At 34.7% G+C, this 5416-nt stretch overlaps 1 long non-coding RNA gene across 1 annotated transcript; it reads left to right on the forward strand.

Annotated features, from left to right (window-relative positions):
* Window positions 1-3004: 3004 nt before the first annotated feature.
* On the forward strand, window positions 3005-5216 carry LOC126976931 (uncharacterized). Its single transcript, XR_007732034.1, has 3 exons — window positions 3005-3052; window positions 4529-4709; window positions 5132-5216. It is a non-coding gene; the product is annotated as an uncharacterized LOC126976931 (long non-coding RNA).
* Window positions 5217-5416: the final 200 nt, after the last annotated feature.

Below are 5416 nucleotides of genomic sequence, written 5' to 3' on the forward strand. Positions count from 1 at the left end.
AGATACAGCATTAACGCATTTTTCTGTTTGGACTTGAGCAATTTTTGACAAACGGAGCCAAGTCCTTAGGACGTGGCTGGTTTTGAAGAAACCGAAGTACTGGACTTGGCTGCGTTTGTTAGGAGTTTGAATAACAGCTCACAAGTGGACGGACTAAGGACAAGGAATATTAATTATATTATAATAATATTATTATAAAAATGATAAAGGATTAATATTAGGTAGGAATAATAAATAGAACTAACAAGTTTATTAAAGAAATGTAGGTATAATTAAAATTAAATTCTTAAAAACTTAATTATCTCATGTTCACATACGTGTAGGTAGTCACACAAAATCTAATACTTCTTCCGCCTCATATTCACAACAAGGATCGTTCTCACGGATTGAAAGATATCTATGATCCCTGGCCAGTACGTTTTTATAAAATGCCAACTCCTCTAGGTTAGCCCAGTTACAGCCGTAGTGTGTATTTAGCAAGGTTTCCACATCTTTTAATTTCTTTTCCTTCACGCCGACTCCCAGCTGGACTTGTTCTGGAGTCATATCCATGAAAGTTTTGGTGGGGCGCAGTAGGCATTTCGCTACTCCGGTGTCGCTTTGGTATGAGATCTCACACCTTGTCAAAATTTTGTGGGTTCTTTTGCCTCTTCTCAAAATAACTCTTTTTATTTTAGTTATCTGAAAGTGCCACTTATTAGTAGGCTTCACCAATTCTCCCACGACAGTCCTGTAATCATGAACGGGAACCTCAGTCCATAATTTATAAACCATTGCGTGCTCTGCCATTATTTCTTCATATTCTTTTGGATGAACTATTGTTTCAAGAAGTGTGGCTGTATAGCCACAGAAAATCGGGGAGGAGACCGAAAAGAGTTTGAATTCCGGGCAAGAAAAGAAGCTGCCATAAATTTCATTAGAGATTTTAAACCTCTTAAAAAGCATTACACACGCGACAAGATTAGGCAACGAATCTATCTAGATCCATCACTCAACATCATAGAGATGTTCAAAATGTATAATGACCAAGCAGCGCCCGGAATGTCAGTATCAGAATCATTATTCAGAAAAGTTTTTAACCGAAACTTTAACATTGGATTTGGATCACCAAGAACCGATGTGTGTTCAACCAGTCAAAGCGGATAGTGATCATTTCATCTTTCACCTCCCTAAGTTTGTCAAAAAATGCCTTCGCTCTCAATTTGTGGATTCTCAACTGAACCATCAGTTTTTGCTTTTCAGCTGTGCCTTTTTCAAATTTTATTTGTTCCTGTAGTTGTAAACAGGTTGAACGTAGAGCAATTCAATTCCAGCCTGCTTTATCATTTAGATAATCTTGGCAGGAATCAGGTGAAACAGCTCTTCGGAACACTTCCCGTGATGAATTCGGTAGAAGACACACAATGAGGCGACATCTGTACGCAACGCCAAGTGATCCAACCGTTCACAGAGCACTTGGTCCCCGACAATTCAAGCTGCTCTGCGACGCACGCGGTCAAATAAATCGAGCTGATTCTCAGGTGCACCAGACCAGAGGTGACAGCAATACTCCATATGTGCCCTACCTGCGCCTTGTAGAACACTAGAATATGGGTCGGCTTGAAGTGTCGCCGTGCTTTATTTCTAACGCCCAGCTTTCTCGAAGCCAATTTCACTTTGCCCTCCAGATGACGGCGGAATCGGCAATTGCTCGAGATTTCGAGACCCAGTATTCCGATACTAGGCGAGGCTTTAAGGGAAGTGATACGACAAATGGAGGTTTTGTGGTTAACGCGCATACTTGAGTCTTCTGGGGGTTAAATTGGACAATGTTTAATTTATCCCATCCGCGACCTTCTCAAGAGAGGACTAGATAGAAGACACAAATTTCCTTCCGCACTGGTCGACGATTTCCCGAGAGAGACTTGCATGGCCCATGTACGAGAATACGGCATCACCAGTGCTGTCGTCTGCATAGAAATGTATGATGGAGGTGTCCAACATATCATTGATATGGAGAAGAAACAGGGTAGGAGATATCACATAGCATTGGGGCACTCGAGCGTTCATTCTGAGAATTGAGCTCTTTGGGACTATCATTCCTAACATGGAGCCTGAAGACCTTACACCATTAAATTCAACCTTTTGTACCTTGTTATTCAAACATGAGACTAATAAATTTAAAGCGCCTCTCTCTTACGCCATAGTGTTGCAATTCCCTGATAAGAATTTCAAGGTGGACGCAACCAATCGCTTTGGAAAGGAAATTGCTCTAAATGTACACAAGCTATCTAGGCCACTAGTGCAACAGGGAGGCTCACAATGACCTTACGTTTCTTAAATTTTAAATTTTTATTAAAAAGTATTAATTAGCCTCCATAATATATTGAATTAACTCTGCTAAACCAGACGAAAATTACGAAGAATCTGTTCAAATTCAAAATTTTACTGCAAACATAATGGAAATTGTGAATTAAACAGGACGAGATGGGTTCGAACAGATACTAAAAATAGATATCATTTGTCATCAGTTCACACACACTGACGATCACCAAAATATCCTCGATCCTGAAGTACAAAGAGAACATTTGGCAGAACGAATTTATAACAACAGATGTTACTTCTAGCAGTGTTGGACACACTGCATAGAATGGCTTTTATGTAGTAATTAAATGAGTTTTAGTCTTAAATATTTCGGTGTAATCCAAATGGATTACACCGAAATATGTAATATTTATAACATGTATAATATTTAAAAGCAAATATAAAAATTTATTTAAAATTTGCATATTACATTATTATATTTATTTAATATATGTCACAAAAACAGTAGGTTACCTGTAAATAGTATGAAGAAGAGGTTAATTATATCTTTAAATAATAGCTGAGACAAGGCGATCATTACTATTTAAATGTTAAAAAAAATTAAATGCTTAATTGAAATAATGAGAAAGATATTGTAATAATTTAAACAAATATATTAAGCGGTCCTTTATATAAATGCATCATAATTCTCAGTTTTCAGTAATAATACAGGAGCAGTGTGAGTAAGCTGAGTCAATTTATAAAGATGGTAAGTACAGTTCAGTTAATATAGTTTTTGTACGAAATTGGAGTTAATTGTTTGTTGTTTGCTACTCGGTTCGGTGGAAGTTCTAACCGCGCCCAGATATCGAAATAGCATTACAAGTCTTCAGTGACAAAGTTTGAAAGATAATATGGATGTCACAAAAGTATTTACTCGTAAATCCATGTTCTGCGGATATTTATATGACGTATTATTAATTGTACGAAAACATTATTCAATCAATTTGGCCTCATTTTTAAAAACAAATATGACATTGTTCTGCATTACATTTTTATTTTATTGTACAGTTAGGTACAAAAAAATGAATAATTCTTTTTGTTGTAGTTGGATTCGCAAAGTGGGAGAAAAAATAGGGTCGAAAGAAAACTGGTATAAAAAATAAATGCAAACGAAGTCGCATGTAACTTAATTGGCGCGTAATTTTTATTGCATCACTTTACATATTACATTATAGTTGAAATGATTTTTACAACGATGAAGCTCTACATTTTGATACAATAGAGTGGCAATGACTTTCTTACGACTTCTTCTGATTAAAGTTCAAACTTTTACGAAGTGCCGGTAAATTGAAAAACGATAAGTAAACTTGACATTCATTGTCATTTCCTTGACCGACATTAAAAATGTTTTTTTTTGATTTGTTTTGACTTAATTTTAACAGCTAGTAATAAAATATTTATTTAATCTTACACCCCCTTGTGTCGAAATACACGAGCCTTATGCCGATTTTTGGAGGGCAATTATTGGAACTCGCGTTGATGAACTATGATGAACTTGATATATTCGGTAGTGGGCTGGTCAGGTATAAAGAAGGTGTTGTTAAGCACTTAGCTGGCAGTTTAAAAATTAATAAAAATTATGGATTTTATAGATTTTCTTCTCAAAATATAACAGAAAATTGATCAGCACCAAAATTGGTTTTAAGTTACGCAATTATACTCTACTATTTTTTATTAATTTTAGATAATATAAATCATATGTTGGGAAAAGCGAAAAAAATTTAAATAATGTGCAGTAGCTGTAATTGTGAAGATGAATGGATAAAAGTTTTGAATTAAATATTATGAAACTATTACAATACTTTTCTCTTCGTGTGAGGGGTGCACTCTCGATTATTTTAACAGGAGCCCATTACCATCTGTCATAAGTAAATATACTCATGCTTGCCAGATTACAGTCAACGAAGTTACTAGATAATTTTTATGTCATGTTATGAACAATCTACAGGTTAAGAGTAATCCGAAGTTTCATGTGCACTTGGAAAACAGCCTGCTGTTTCTGTTACTGATGTGGTCAATAAATACCAATCTCAAAGATTCTTTCATTGAGAGCTAGCTCATACTACATATATATACTTAATTTTTGATAATAAATCTGATGTCATACATAAAAATTTATTGAATATTATATAAATGTGATTAAAAAAAGAAATATTTTAAAATTATCCATTATATTTTACAGTTTACAATGACCAAAGTTGTAGTGCTTGCTGTTTTTTGTGGTGCATGTTTTGGAATGGAAAATTACAATGTTAATGAAGACTTCGATATGGAAGCATTGGTAAACGATAAGGCCAGCTTTAACGTCGCAGTCGAATGTTTCTTGGATAAAGCACCGTGTGGTGAATTTCAGAGTTATAAAGGTATGTATATTAATTTAAGGGCTGTCAGTTTCTTACACTTTCAAGCCCTAAATACTCAACCGTTTACAGTGAAACCGCGCACACATCTCAGGGTTTCATATTGCATATACATATATATTGTATATCATACCAATATTTTTAATTATTTCAGTGTTAGCAATGTTACGATATTTATGTCGAGACCACTTTTTCATAGTTTTCTTTCTCCGAATAAAACGCTTTGGATTGATTTTTCTATTTACACAATTACTGAAGTTTAAAAAAAAATATTCTACCATCTAAATTATTATACTTCTCATATTCCCACTTTTCTCAGGCAACATCTTAGGAATGACAAGAATACCAGCAGTATTTACGCATCTATATTGAAATCTTTTTTGAGTTTTGTTTTCTTAATAATAATAGCTTTCTTTATTTTTCAGATATAGCACTAGATTCAGTAGAAACAAGTTGTGATAAATGCAGCCCTGCAGTGAAGCATTTGGCTCATACGTTTCTGCACGGTCTGGAGAAAAACAATCCTAAATATTACGGAGACTTCCTCAAGAAGTACGATCCCGATGGCAAATACATGGATAAATTCCTTAAAGCTATTGCAGATTTCTGAGGCACTGCTTATGTAAAACATCCATTGAAATAAAACTTGAGGTATTTAATAAGACTTTTATTTAACCAAATTAAATAAAGGTCACTTACTAAAAGTAAAG

Source organism: Leptidea sinapis, chromosome 42 (genome assembly GCF_905404315.1).
Source record: "Leptidea sinapis chromosome 42, ilLepSina1.1, whole genome shotgun sequence".
Taxonomy (NCBI): domain Eukaryota; kingdom Metazoa; phylum Arthropoda; class Insecta; order Lepidoptera; family Pieridae; genus Leptidea; species Leptidea sinapis.